The following is a 16,372-nucleotide window of genomic DNA, read 5'->3' on the forward strand; positions in this document are numbered from 1 at the left end:
TAAGCTGCTGCATCCGTCACGCCGCTGCCACGACGACCGTTGGCCGCTTGCCATCCTACCGCCGTTAAGCCGCTGCTTCTATCCCGCCGCTGCTTCCGTACCGCCGTACGAGTCCGTCCATTACCCGACCGTTCGCCGCCCTACCGCCGTTAAGCTGCTGCATCCGTCACGCCGCTGCCACAACGACCGTTGGCCGTCTGCCATCCTACCGCCGTTCAGCCGCTGCATCCGTCACGCCGCTGCTACGACGACCGTTGGCCGTCTGCCATCCTACCGCCGTTAAGCCGCTGCATCCGTCCCGCCGCTGCTACGACGACCGTTTGTCGTTCGCCGCCCTACCGCCGTTAAGCTGCTGCATCCGTCACGCCGCTGCCACGACGACCGTTGGCCGCTTGCCATCCTACCGCCGTTAAGCCGCTGCTTCTATCCCGCCGCTGCTTCCGTACCGCCGTACGAGTCCGTCCATTACCCGACCGTTCGCCGCCCTACCGCCGTTAAGCTGCTGCATCCGTCACGCCGCTGCCACAACGACCGTTGGCCGCTTGCCATCCTACCGCCGTTAAGCCGCTGCTTCTATCCCGCCACTGCTTCCGTACCGCCGTACGAGTCCGTCCGTTACCCGACCGTTCAACCGCCCTACCGAACCCCCTCTACTCCAACGACCGTTAGCCGCCGCTCCGCCCCCTCGCCATCTTGCGACGGAAAGCTGCTACCCACCTAATATCGCCAGCCGTGTGTGCGTGTGTTCGTAACACATAAATATTGTGTATTTATTCAGTAGGGGTTTGTGGCACCTCTACTCGACTCTGGATTGACTGAGCGTTACCCCAGCCTTACACAAAACCCACCTCATAGGTCTAACCACTTTTGATTTTCGGTTCGTGATGGACCTTATTTGGGATTCGCCCACATATAAATACACAAACAATTGCAAAGTAGTTTTGTTTTGAAAAAGTATAGCAAAATGCGTAATTTCATTTTGCTAGAATAAATTAATAAAATAAATAAACACATTTTTTTTCTTTTTTTTTGATAGAGCAAAATCTGTTTGTTCAGCTAATTAAAACAAACAAAAAACAAGTAAGAATGTCTAAGTTTGGGTGTAACCGAATATTATATACACAGCGTGAGTTTGAATTGCACAGTTCTTTTCAGATGAATTACTTTGTCGGATTTCGTTACGAGGGTTTTTTGTTTTTTGAGGTTCTAGGAGTGTTTTGTAATGCTTGATCGCAATAGGGGCGTGGTACCGCCCATTAAAAAAATGTCTCTTAATCTCCTCTTAAAATAAATCTTAATAAGTGAAATATTATTGATACAAAACTTTTGTTTCGCTAAGATATAGCTTATTATTCTAGTCTACGACTTGTTGGCGTAATTTTTATCCGTCCCGTCCATTTTTCTTAAAAATATTTCATACTATAAAGAAAATATGTCTACCCAATCTTATTACGATCCTTTAATTTTTCTTTGAGTTATGGCTCCCGAAATATAGAAGATCTTTTAGTCATAAAAGGGGCGGTGCTATGCCCGTTATCCAATATTAATTTTTTTTCTCTTTCAATATTTTATTCTCAAGTTATCGTGTGCACCGACGAATGGACGTACATGGCTAAATCAATTCCTTTTTCATCCTCAGCATTTTGATATATGGGAGTCTATATTTATCTCGTTTCGTTTATGCCCGTTATGTTACCAAAGTTAATACATTCTGTGTGCAAAACATGCTGAGTATAACAAGATTGACCTTGATTAGCTTTAACTTAAATTTATATGTATTTTTGTTATTTCATATTCCTGACATCTTACTTTTTATTTACACAACTCAATTAGGTATAAATAGCGCCCACAAAAATTATTTCGGTGTACTTTATTCTTGAAAAGTGGTAGAATTTTTAAACAAAAATGAATTTCGCGCTGTTCTTTCTCCTGCTTAGCTGTGTCTTAAGCGAATCGAATGCGACATTTCGCGTTATAGGTGGCCAAACTATAAATATAAAGCGCAGCGCCCATTCAGTAGCAATTTTTTTTTGTGGTTTCTATAAATGTGGTGGTTCCCTAATCAGTCAAACATCGGTGGTTACAGCGGCGCATTGCGTAGCAGATAGACTTCCGAATCTTCTCACCGTTAAAGCTGGTGCAACCCGTATATACGAAGAACAAGGGCAAGGAAGCTTTGTGGAGAGCCATCATATTCATCCTGGGTATCCAGGAAAATATTATTATGATATAGCTGTCATTAAACTGGTAACACCCTTTAATACTGATACTGATGAAGTAAAAACAATACCATTGTACGAAGGAACTTTATTACCTGGCAAATGGTTGAGGGTTAGTGGATGGGGCAGGACAGATCCAAACCATGTGAGTGATTATCCTATTCTCCAATCTAAGCGAGTGCAAGTAATGGAGTGTACGTTTCAACAAAGGAATAGCCCAAGTGAGCTTTTAACAACAGATATAGTCTTTGCAGCTGGAATGAGTAAGATAGATTTTTATTTGGGAGATGCTGGATCAGGAGGAGTTTGTAATGGACAACTTTGTGGGGTGGTACTAAAAGAGCTAGGTTCCGACGGTCCGATTCTATTTTCAAATGTAACAAGCCCAACAATTTTAAACTTTATAAGAGACAAAATGTAACTGAAAGGTGTTATTATAAATTGACTGTTGATTGGAATATCACCCTAACTCGACTGAGCGCCGAATTTCGAAACATTTTGAAAAAGGGCGTTTTCGAAATATGGTGATATTCCACTCAGTGGTCGCAATGATAATATTTTTTCATTTATAATGTACAAATAAATTCTTTTAATTCTGAGTATATAAATATTTTTTATTGTATGCAATGGAAGTGTGATGCATGTAAATGAATTAAGTTGTGAGACCAATCTTTGATCACAACTTTAAAGATCCCTCGTGTATGAAGAAATCACGAGATGAAAACAAAATGAAAGAATGACTACTTTAAGGTCCTGGTAAACCCTGTGTAAAACAGCTGTTCCAATGAATTCTATAGAAGTCGATTTAATCGGTTATTGAAGCAATTCAATAATGCCTTAGTCATAATGATACCATAGCCAATTAGTTGTTGGTTTTCCACCATATATGTACATAATCTATAAATTTTTGTGTTGGCGAATTTATTCACATTTTTGGTATTGTATTTTTCGTTTTGAAATTTTTCGAATTGTCTGTTTTATGAAGTTATGACATCTTTTTATATTAAGGCACCAATAAGCGATGCCAATATATATTTATCTATGATTAATTGAAAATATGGTTACGTATTGAGCGTTATCAATATGGCAAGTTTTCCAGGGCCTTTAAAGAGGCGATATTTAACCAAAATAGAATTTTACTTTGGCAATAGATGTCGCTGGATGTCGCACTTATCGAGCTTTTTAGAAAACGCTCGGAAAGCAGTGTCACTATTTACAAAAAGAAAAATATTTGGCGCGTTTTTCCTCATAGGAATTTAAAGCCTAAACTTCGCTTCCAATTTGCGTTGTGCTTCCTTTTAGTTTCTCCTACAATTTGAAAGGACGGCACCTTACATGTATAATGCCGACAAAAATACACTCGGGGTATTTGCAAAACCATTGCTTAGGGGCAATCCCGCTAAGAAGACCGTGTTTTCCAATCGAAACATCGTTTTTCTACGTTGTTAATGTTACTTTGCGAGGGACTTTAACCCAAGACCTTCAATGTGCTTGGCGAAGCGCGCTACTACTATCCCAGCATACGCAGTGTCTATGGTTAATTCTCTATAAAACTAGATTAGAGAACTGGGATAGAATTCATTAGAGAACTATTTGGAAAACGATGCCGTCAGATTTATCGATTATTTGTAGGACATGATCACTCTTCCTTCGTGTTATACAAAAGTATGAAAAATAGTTAAAAGTTTTGCCAAAATATTGGTAGTTGCAAACCCAGTTTTTCATTTCTTATAATTAAAAGTTGCAAGTGAAAATTATAAAAAAAAAGTTTAAGAGCGAAAGTGGCAAAATGTGGCAAACTATTTGACTGGTATTAGGAGGAAGATGTGCTGTCATCTTTATTTCAAATCAATGCAGAGCTAAATACTGAAGGAATAAGTGACAGCGAAAATTTCGTTTAGGTTTGGTTATGATGCAATAAACCACACAGGTGAAGTCAATATTACAATAAAAAGAAAAAACAATTTTAAGCATTTCCTTTAAACAAATGCACATAAATAAGCGAAAAATGTGTCCTTATATAAAGTAATATTCTTTCTAAACTTTGATTTTAAAATCTTGTCACAGAAATTGTAAAAATATTTGGAGAGATATAAAAATATAGAAGTGGAGCGCGCATTACTTGGATTGAAAAGTTGGATAGAAAAGTTGTCAACTTATCAATATATAGTCAATTAATTGCGCTTTAAATTTTCATCTAATTATTTAACCGTGCGCCACCTAACAGAATTTTTTCTTCTTTTGTTGCATTGTCTCGGTGTCTTAACTTATATGTGAGGTTTCACGTTTGTGGCTCAGTGAGAAGTTACTTAAAAATCGATCTCAAAATTCCAAAATTCCAAATTTTTACCTAATTATTTCGATCCTTGCGCCAACTAACGTTAATTATTTCCCTTTTGTTGCATTGTCTTGGTGTCTTTACCTCTCTGTGCTATTTTACGTGCGCCACCTAACGATATTTTGTTTCTAATTTTGTTCCTTTTTCGTAATATCTTAACCTATATGTGAAGTTTCACGTTTGTAGCTCAATGAAAAGTTACTTAAAAATCGATTGCAAGACTTTTAAATGCGGGCAAACATTCAACCGGCTTAATATAAAGGAAACAATAAATTAAAAAAAAAATGTTTTCGTACATAGAAATCAATGAGAGCAATCCCCGCTTAATTATACGAAGTATATAACTTTTTAATAACAAATCTGTAACTTTGTGACAACTTTTCGATAAATAATCGTTAACTTTTCGATAAATTTCTGGTATCAAATCGATAACTTTCTTATAATATTGCTGGCATAAGCTACTCCACTTGAGCTAATATAACCAGAACTTTTCGTCACTGTGGATGTGGATATAATATAAGCCCTGTGAAGTTAGGACAAAGGTTAAGGTAGACGACTCTGAATTGATATTCCTACAAAAATTGAAGATAAACACCCCTTTGCTTTTATAAAGCATCCCCTGCACAAAGCAGACAAGCGCTTTTCAGCCTATTGACTCATTGTGGTGCCATTCGTAATAGCTCCAGTCTTCTATACCATAAAAAGGACATTAACCATGTGGTGATTTGGTTGGGCGTCCATCGCTTTTTATAGGTAACTATGTAATCAGATAGTATTGGGCTATTATCGAATGATTACAGGAGTGTTATCGAAGTTTTATAGGTATAATTTCGCTAACAACATTACATAAGAGTAATTGGTAAAGTATCGTTTATTACGATGCGCTTATTCTCGGTTTGCTTTCGATTACTCAAATTCTTATCGGTTTGTTATGAAACAGATAATGGTTTCATTATCGGCTCATAAATAGCTGGACAATGCAAACATTTTTAAACGCGGTTTTCTACGGGAGTTAGGTGCTCAGGAAACATGAACCATGAGCAATCGTGTTGGTTTGGCATGGCGTCCATCATTTTTTTATCGATAACAACGTAATATAAATTTTATCGAGTTATTATTGGCGTGATATCGACAATAATATTAACAACACACGAGTAATCAGTTTGTGATTGGTTTGATATTGGCTTAATATAGCTTTGTTTTCGGCAAAGACGGAGATTCCGATCCGACTCAACTTATCTTACGATACCTCTGAGGTAACGACATTACAAATAGCTAATGATGGGTTGTGTGGCGAGTCTGAGGGGTTGGTCAATTTGTTCATGCCTTTTTGCGTTAAAATTCGAAAATACATGCTTTGTATTCCCGTCATGGCCTTACCACCGTAAAACACTTCAACATTAATTTTTACCTACGCTAAGTATCTCGTTCTCTGTGCTTCAGGAGGCTTCCTAATATAAATGCGAGGACTTTGCAAAGTACTACTCCTTTTGCTTCTTCATTTTGCAACCAGGAGCTGAACAAGAGCTGAAAACTATATAGCAAAAACCTGACGATTCGTTAGTAATAGATAATATTAGTTCATATATCGGTAAACTTCCTCTGAGCTCTATACTGAATCAGCTAGTTCAGCCTTTTTGTTAGCACTGCGATAATCCTATTGTAGGACATTCCGCTAGGGTGAACTGGCTGATTCAGTATAGTGCTCAGAGGAAGTTTACCGATATATGAACTAATATTATCTATTATTAACGAATCGTCAGGTTTTTGCCTTGTTATAAGCCATTCCCTACCGAATTTTTTACCTGGTTGTGTGAGTATGTATGTACTAGAGATATACGCCGCCGATACACGCCGCCGATACACGCCGCCGCTGATTTTCGTCGTTTTTTGCACGCCGCCGCCGAATTTCAAAAAATCATCGCGGCGGCGGCGTTCGGCGCCGTACTATATTTTCTACTCATTTAATACTGTCTAGCCGAAAACGGATATAGTCGAAAGGGGTATCGACGGATGCGCATCACTGCCAGATATAAGAATCCAATTGCGAAATGTAACTTTCTACCCGTTCAAAAATAATTTAAAAAAAACTGGCGCTTTTAATGCCAGATTAACACGGATTTTGCATAACCCAATTCACCAAGTTATTAAAACAAAACACTAAAAGAAAAATTATATAAAAAATATAAATACTCACTTTGCATAATTTAAAAAAAATTTATAATGAACAATGAATTCAAATAATGACCCAAGGCGAATATGTTTTCAAATTGTCCTCAAGTTGTAAAAAAGCAAATTACCCAAAAAAGGTGCCGATTTTGTTAAAAATTTTATATTGCGAATGGCTGAAAGAATAAGCGAAATAAGTGGGGCATAAACACTCCTTTGAAATTTTTCTTGCCTCATACTTAAGTTGAGGATATATGTAGGTATGAGACGGGTTTGAAAAATCACTTGAGCCTACATTCAAACATCTGTTGTTTATTTGCGAAACGTCTGAAATGTTAATTTTGATTTTCACACTTCGCCCTTCAACATTAAAGCCTCCCGGTTTGGCATTTCTTAAAGATGGCGGCCCTATCCAAAACTAGGCTCTTGGAGTGAATCACATTATAGCCTGTCAACCACGTTTAAATATCACCACACGGTACGGCTCCTTTTACAAATGTGAATACGTAGGTGAGGCTTTGTCCTTCGATAGAACACTCAAAGTGGTAAAGCAAAAGCTTTCCCAAGATAGTCGAACTAATGACCGTGGTCGGCACTACCCTTACGTAGTGGACAGTCGATCTAGTCATCCATAATGAGCTTTTATATCATAAGGCCGGAAAACCGCAGTTAATATCTTTCAACTTAAAATCGGTCGACTTTCATTCTAAAATATGGTTTCTATTAAACGAACACTATTGAAATCATTGTTGTGAATACAAGCGTCTCCAAACTTTCGTCTACTTTTAAAAAATTGTATCCAGGGTCCTTGTCAAATTTTAAATTTTTAATTATGTACGAATGAGTTCGAAGTCGCAGTCGTATAGCTTCTGTGATGTCATATGGTGTGAGGGCTAGAAGGCGTGGTAGCAATTGGTGGTCGGGATTGCTACTGTTCGCACATCGGGAATTGTAGCTCCTAAAAACAGTCGAAAAAACTGGAGGCTACCTGTGCCACTAGAGTCATGAGTATTAAAATACCATTAATAGCAACCGTAAGTAGCCTTTTTGCGTGACCGCGAAGGAGCCACAAACTACGCTTCGCACGAGATATACAGACAAAAGTGTGACCATTTGATGTATCTCTATTTCTTTTCAGCAGACGTAGTAATTCCAAAGACCGGGGTTAGGTTCGAAGCCTCTCTGGATTAAGTGGACGAGGGACAATGCCTCCGCAAGGAGCTACTCCTGAAAATGTTTGAACGATCTGCGAGATTTGGAGGCAAAACCTCGGATCTTTCCGAAATGGCCAACACGTTGTTTTTCTTAAATACATAAAAACAAAACCTTTCCTAAATATTATATTTTTAAATAGAAAAATCAAGCTTTTTAAAGTAAGAACACCGGTGTATGCCGGCGCGCCGCCCACCCCCGCCGCCGTTATATAATAGAGCCTACGCCGCAGCCGCCGATAAAGTGATCGGCGTAAAACTCTAGTATGTACATGGTGAAATGTTTCTAAATCATGCAAGTTTTACTGTTGTCGCAATTGCTTCAGCTTACAAATGTTGCAAGATTGCTAAATTTAATTGTGGAATTTGCATACGAGTACACATAGCCATAAGCGCATTTCGAAATTTCCTGCAGTCAAAAGCACCTAACTAGTCAGCAAACTATCTTTTTTTCATGCAGGATAATTACATATCCAAGTGCTTGACTTACAAACAGTTGCACGCAAAGAAACATATTAACAAATGTTTAAAATTGCTACCATTTAGTATCTTTTAGAATATTATTTTTTTTTTTTATTCCTTTATTTTCCAAAAAGATGAAAATTATATCTATATTGGGAGATTTTGGATATCTCTGCAATAAAACTGGCACTGAAAATGGCAGTTCGTCAAAACTATCCCGAAACCAAATTTAAATCGTTCTATCTTTCTGAAAAGTATATACATATGCCTATTACAATAATGACTTTAGTCGTGTGCTTAATACACTTATTTTCTCTTTCCTTTGCAGGTGAGCTTACATCACTGAACAAAATGTAATATAGCAAAATCTATATCTATACAAACTATAATTCAAAGTCTTAAATTTTGGAAGCAGGTAATTTTGAGTACTACCAATCCTGTTGAGTTGCAACTTCCTTTGAAAAAATATTCTAACGTACCGCGTTGCTATGACCGAAAGCCAATTCAGTCGCTGCAGGGGCAAGAAGTGAAATTTTGTGAGTTGTAAATCAACTGCCTTCGTTTATTGTTTTGTAGTTTGGTTTTGGTGATTGTTTTATATATTAATCGCATTAAACGTCTGCTTATACAGATATAAGCTAAAAAATTAATAATAAAACAATTATTGATATAGAAAGAAAAACTCTTATTAGAATTAGGTTCTCTAAATAAAATCCAAGTTTTGGTGCCTAACGTCAACCCAAAAATTCCTTATTGTATGAAAATTTGTATTAACAATTTTGCAACACAATTGTTAAAAATTTGTATGTATTTACATGTTGGTTTCGGTTGCTTCGAAAACCGGAAACCCTCTATATAACTACCCAACTAACGTAGAAAATTTATCAAAACTTACAAAAAGATAGTAAATGGAGATATTTACTTGAGGTCCGAAATCGCAAAAGCATTACACTTCCAATATTTCATACTAATTTCGAGTTCATAACAAAAATGTGAAAATGGCGGCTGCCATTGTGTGGTGGTAGCATGCTGCGTCTACCACACCGGAGACCGTGGGTGAAGGTTCCGTCCCGCCAATATAGGAAAAATTAAAAAGAAGCAGGATGAGAATTGGAAAAGAAGCTCGGCATAAAATATCTTGGGAGGTTATGCTGCCATACTTTGTTATAACAAAAATTTTATCTAAAATCTTTCTTCTATAAAAAAATGTTTTACTAAATATCATTTAAGATCAAAATACATAATTTTCTTACTAAAATAAATTTAGGAACCTAAATTTAATCAACCCATTATTCGAAAAATTTTGGGTAATGTTCTCCCACCCTTACATAAAATAAAAGAAAACATGTTATTTTTAAATTCAAAAACATTGTAAAAGGCACTGTTGTTGTCCCATTTAATTTGGTAGTAGTCGTAGTTATTGCAGGTATTCGAGAGACCCCCTGGCTGTACAAGAACAGGCCGTTTGTTGCAGTGGCGTCCGGATACCACAGCCCGCGCACAAGGAACGCATAGAGAACCATTTTGATGCACATTCCCTGGAAACAATTGCTTTTGTTATTAGTATGACATGTCAGTGATCCGTTTAAAAAACTGGCACACACAATAGAAATTTAAGGCGCGATAACCTCCGAAAAGATTTTAGGAAGAGCTTTTCTTCCAATTTGCGCCGCGTCCTTTTAATTTTTTACAAATTGGCGGTACGGGACCAACTTGTTTTATGTGTAAGCTAAGGCAGGTCGAACACGCAGATGTTAAACGACTGTTTCTTTGCTGGCCTTCTTCGCCACAGCTCCTGCATATGCTTTGAAAGGGATTCTCATTCTCTCAGCATTCAGGCCGAGCGGTTGTTGTCCCGTGATTACCTTGGCCTATTTAGAAGATCCTCTGTTCTGTTACTGTCGTAATTCGGCCAGGTTTACTTGGTCTTTTGGCAGGCGTTTGGCGAGCATCAGTTGGATTCTGTTGGCTCCTCGAACATGTCATAGATATATGTTTATTTTGGTTGATATAATGATGCCTCTATAGGATTCGGCATGGCTCCTGCCTTTTATACTTTGTCTACTTTCTCTACTCAATCTTTCTGCGACCAGATACCGATACAAGGATTATTCTTTTGAAGTTAGCTGCGGCTTGAATAGGTCTTTTGCAGCTGTTAACCGCCTTATTTGAAGTGATGGTGAAGTAAAACACTATGACCGCTGCTTGGGCAACGAAGTAAATGCACACCTTGTGCCCTCTCAACGAAACCTCCGACAGCAGGGTACTTTACCCAAGACTCAACATTGGAAGATACTAGCAAAGCTAGGCAAACGGACTGACAGCGACATCTTAGACTCTCGCATACCATAAAAGGCTGTACAATTACCGAATCTATCCGCAGCCTGTTATGCTCGAACAATATTTTTGTGTGATGATGTGGGCTTACTGGTAAATATATGAAGCTATAAATAGTAATACAACACAAGCAGAATTTTTTTGTGTTAAAACTCAGCAGAAAAATGTTTTTTACAATAAGATATGAAAGCTTTAACTAAATAACGCATTAAAACTCACGTATAAAGTGTAAAGTGCCTAAGTCGACATAGGTTAACAATATTTGTATGCCAAAAACTATTCTTCTGAAAATGTTTATGTTTATGTTTATGTTTATATTTATGTTTATGTTTATATTTATGTTTATGTTTATTTGTTTATGTTTACGTTTATGTTTATTTGTTTATGTTTACATTTATGTTTATTTGTTTATGATTATGTTTATGTTCATGTTTGTGTTTATGTTTATGTTTATGTTTAGGTTTATGTTTATTTTTATGGTTATATTTATGTTTATGTTTATGTTAATGTTAATGTTTATGTTTATGTTATGCTTATGTTTATGTTTATGATTAAGTTTATGTTTATGGTTATGTTTATGTTTATATTTATGTTTATGTTTATGTTTATGTTTATATTTATGTTTATGTTTATTTATGTTTACGTTTATATGTTGAACTTTAGCTGGCTCGAGGTCAATAAAAATACGTTGAATAAAACCACAGGTTTTTTAACTAATTTATTCCAATATATTTCGGTTATTCCGCGATAACCGTTCTCAAGGATCTGTGTATAAATGTGATATAAACAATTTTCTTATTACCAAAAACAGTCAAAACATAAACAATATTTGTATATATGTACATACATTTCTTTTCACGTCTTTATAACTTGACGCGGAGCTTAACACTGTCTATTTGATCGTTAGTAAATGAGGAAACAAGTGAGCAACGCCATCGGTATCCGTTTTGTAGTTTAGCCGAATGTCTGGTGGAGTGTTAATTATATGTAACATTTCTAGTGTAAATCGTTTGTTGTAGTGTTGTTCTTGTTGTAATATTGTTACTCTTTCGAAGTTGGGGGAGTGGCCGCTACTTGCACAGTGTGCCATAAGTGCAGTTTTTTGTGTATTTGAATGATGGCACTGTTTAACGTCGCATTTGTGTTGTGCTAGTCTGGTTTTTAACTTTGATTTCGTTGTGCCAATATACATACTTTTGCAAGGTTCATGGTTATTGCCGTTACATGGAATTTTATAAATTACATTACTTTTTTCTAATTGAGGTATTTTTGACTTAGTTTTGTTGAACATGGTTTTCAGAGTGTTGGTTGGCTTATGGGCTATTCTTACTTTTTCTTTATCATAACAATCTGACTTCGCTAGTCGTTCTGATAAATGAGGTACATAAGTGACGGATTTGAAAATTTTTTTAGGGGTTTCACGGTCTTGTTGATTTTTTGTAAGTTTGGCTCTTTTTAATAGTGTTTTTATCATGTTTTCCGGAAATTCGTTGTCTTTTAACAGTAATTTTGCTTCTTTTTTAATCTCATTGTGGTAAACTTCGTCTGTTATCTGCAACATACGTCGTATACAGCCCATTGCTGTATTTATTATCATCGTTTTGGGATGTTTCGAATGAAAGTTGATGATTCGTCTGGATGCTGTTGCTTTTCTATACCACTTTAGTTTTAGCTGATTTCCTCTGCGGATTATAATAGAGTCAAGGTACGGCAGTGAGTTTTCTTCTTCAAGTTCTATCGCGAATTTAATATTTCTGTCAAACGAATTTAATATGTTTAGCGTATTTTGTACTTCATCCTCCCGTATGATCGCAAATAAATCATCGACATATTTGGTTAATATTCTTGGTTTACGGCTTAGCTTTTCCATCGTTTTGTTGAGCAATTCTTCCATTATGATATCCGCTATGACTGGGGATGCCGGGGATCCCATTGGCATTCCTTTCAATTGTGTATATACCGTGTCATTAAATTTGAAGTATCTAGTTTCTTCAATGCAAAATTTAAGTATTTCCATGAAAATTTGTTTGGGTATATTAGTGTGTTCTTTTATAACCGCCCATTTTTCTCGAATTATGTCTAATGCTAAATTTGTTGGTATGCTGGGGAACAATGACACCACGTCAAATGAGATGAGTTTTTCATCATCATAAATAAATGTGTTATTAATTCTTTCTTTAAATTCGTATGTGTTCTTTATGTTGTAAGTGGAGTTCGCCATTACATTTTTTTAAAATATTCACGATATATTTGCACAAACCGTATGATGGTGAACCAGTGGCAGAACAAATAGGTCGAAGTGGCGTTCCTTCTTTTTGTATCTTGGGAAGTCCAAGTCCTGTTTACGTTTATGTTTACGTTTATGTTTATTTGTTTATGTTTAACTATTATTTTAAACAGTTAGGTTAGTTTGAGTGGGAGCCACCCCGGGAAGGGAAGCTAACTTGGACAACATGAGGGTCCATTGTGACACTACATGAGAGCCGTGGCTACTTAGAAAGTCGTTTGTTCTAACGATGCACCCTCGAAGTAGACCGATCTTCGATAAGTCTTCCGAAACCGAAATTCCTTCGCCTAATTCTACAAAAGTTTGCGAGTGAAGCATGAAGTGTTTCGATGATTCCGCTTTGTCGTCGTCCATTCAACTTGGGCAAGTGGGAGTTTCCGGTATGCTGAGACGTACCGTGTGGACTACTTTTGGGCACTGACCTGCTGAAACTCTTACCACCATTGATAAATGAGCCATGATGAGCCCGAAAATTGCAGCAGACCGCCTGCTATCCAGCTCAGAATAAAAGTGTATCGCTAGTCTACAATAGGTTGTTGGTTAGGTTGGATTGTCAGAAGTTTGTATCACGACCAGCTGGGGGTTTCAGTCAAAATGAGGACTTATATTATAAAATAACTCCCTCCTCTTTTCAAATATTAGAAAATTTCTAGGAAAAAAAAACTATGTAATTAGCAAATTCTTGATCTGACAGCTGTACCACTACTAACAGCTGCAATCTTAGCTTGGCAAGCGCAAAGTACGAGCACAAAACGTGTTCGATCGTTTCCTGCATAAGTAGGTCGCAACTGATCAGCGATTACTTGGCTGACTCAAAGCCCGTGTATCCTACAGTCTTATGCATTGAGTTCAGTTTGTAATCTACGAGACCCGCGTATCAATTGTCAGTGATATTTGCATGACCCGGACATACATAGATGATCTTAATCTTTTTATTTCCAGGCCACCTTAAGGGAGCTCAGACATTCCTATATCGACCTAGATCGGGCCACAGTTGAAGTTATGGCTTTATTTGCCGCTCGGATATCGGGGTATAACTTGAATTTTCTAACTATAATAGCACTGGAAATTACTCAGTTCACCGCATCTTTAATACTGGCAACTTCGGCTTGGAAAACGCAATAGTTATCAGGCCAACTGCAAACTTGCGGCGTCCGTCGTCTTTCTAATGGCAAACTCTGAAATTCCACGTCCATTTTTCCGTCCCACTTCGTCCCAACCGTGAACCATCTTTCCAGTTTATTGCCCAATATACTTCCTTACCTCATTTTGTCGATGCTAGAATTGTTCTGAAGCTTCTTTTGGGGAATTTCTTTATAGTTTGCAGATTATTTTTGGACTGCTCGGGATAATTTTCAGGTTAAATTCGGAACTATATGTTCCAGTTATGGACCATACTTAGATAGCAGTTATTGACACACAATAGTCCGTCGTGTCGTATGAAGTCAATGTTGGTAAATTGAACCCGGTGTGAGAAAGCTTCTTTACTAAATTTTAAAATATTTCCCTCAAAGCGTTTACATTTTTACGTAAATTTGTTACTTAAATCAATTGACTGTTTTAACTAAACAAAATTCATTTTTTATTTTTTACCTCTTATACGATTTTCCTTTCTTACCTTCAACAGCAAAAAGCGTCCTACTTTTACCAATCAAAGCTTCGGCAAAGACTTATTTAAATATCATTATCTAATTCAAACAATATAAGAAAAAACTGCTTAAAAAACGAAATCAAGTACATAATCAACCCTGTTAATTTAAAAATATTTTTTTTTTTCGTAGTTATTTTGTACTACAGAAAGTTTCCTTTTTTCTTGCTCCTTCATTTTCTCTACTTGTTTTTGAAAAATCATTGAACACAGCCAATTCTCATTAGCTAGCAATTTGCTGCTTCCAGTCTTTATGCTCCAGTTGAATAAGTTGCGAAAGCAATTAGTTGAAAATCTGATTTTTCTTTCGCTTTAACTTTAATTTCTTTGGTTTAACATTTTTTCTTCCTCTTTACGCCTACTAAGATAATTGCTAAGTTTGTTCCAAATGCTGTACAAAAAGATTGCAACAAAATTTGTTATCGGACGGAGCGAGTTATATAGCTACCCTGCAATAAATGCGATTAGTCTAGGATGTATCCGGAATGAGTCGCAAAGGAGTATGCTACTTATGCCAGCTTTGATATATTTGCATGCGTTGAGCTTTTGCCTTTTGTTTGACCATGTCCTATGAAGAGACCACTAATTGTACCCATTTACACATGAATGGGGACCAGTCCCCTTTGTAAAATCCCCTTTGGAAACGAATGAAGACGAACTCCTTCTCGCAGTGTTATATTTCGGATGATACGTCGATATGAAAATTTTAAGCGAAAGACTTAAACTTGCAAAAGATTGTTAAATATATCTTAGTAAAAATATTATTTAGTTGCCAACACATTCCAATAGATATGGGTCGACGATAATGCAAAATTTTGTCCAAGTAATTTAGGTTCGGTATAAGGCTTCGCATTTTTATACTCAGTTGAGCAGAGCTCACAGAGTGTATTAAGTTTGATTGGATAACGGTTTTTGTACATATATAAAGGAATCGAGATAGATATAGACTTCCATATGTCAAAATAATCAGGATCGAAAAAAAATTTGATTGAGACATGTCCGTCCGTCCGTCCGTCCGTTAACACGATAACTTGAGTAAATTTTGAGGTATTTTGATGAAATTTAGTATGTAGATTTCTGGGCGCCTGTCTCAGATCGCTATTTAAAATGAACGATATCGGACTATAACCACGCCCACTTTTTCGATATCGAAAATATCGAAAAACCGAAAAAGTGCGATAATTCATTACAAAAGACAGATAAAGCGACGAAACTTGGTAGATGAGTTGAACTTATGATGCAGAATAGAAAATTAGTAAAATTTTGGACAATGGGCGTGGCACCGCCCACTTTTAAAAGAAGGTAATTTAAAACTTGTGCAAGCTGTAATTTGGCAGTCGTTGAAGATATCATTATGAAATTTGGCAGGAACGTTACCCCTATTACTATATGTACACTTAATAAAATCGGAGAAGGACCACGCCCACTTTTAAAAAACATTTTTTTTAAAGTAAAATTTTAACAAAAAATTTAATATCTTTACAGTATATAAGTAAATTATGTCAACATTCAACTCCAGTAATGATATGGTGCAACAAAATACAAAAATAAAAGAAAATTTAAAAATGGGCGTGGCTCCGCCCTTTTCCATTTAATTTGTCTAGGATACTTTTAACGCCATAAGTCGAACAAAAATTAACCAATCCTTTTGAAATTTGGTAGGGGCATAGATTTTATGACGTTAACTGTTTTCTGTGAAAA

At 36.7% G+C, this 16,372-nt stretch overlaps 1 protein-coding gene across 20 annotated transcripts in view; it reads left to right on the plus strand.

Moving 5' to 3' along the window:
• Positions 1-16,372, plus strand: part of kek2 (kekkon 2) — an 894,871-nt gene that overhangs the window by 433,372 nt on the left and 445,127 nt on the right. The window contains exon 3 of one of the 20 annotated variants that reach the window (XR_010949836.1): positions 8,728-10,988. The exons of the other annotated variants lie outside the window; for them this stretch is intronic. The gene's annotated coding sequence lies outside the window, so the exon portion shown is untranslated. Of the gene's footprint in view, positions 1-8,727; positions 10,989-16,372 lie in introns of those variants that run through there. 20 annotated transcript variants of the gene reach the window in all.

Source organism: Eurosta solidaginis, chromosome 2 (genome assembly GCF_040869045.1).
Source record: "Eurosta solidaginis isolate ZX-2024a chromosome 2, ASM4086904v1, whole genome shotgun sequence".
Classification (NCBI taxonomy): domain Eukaryota; kingdom Metazoa; phylum Arthropoda; class Insecta; order Diptera; family Tephritidae; genus Eurosta; species Eurosta solidaginis.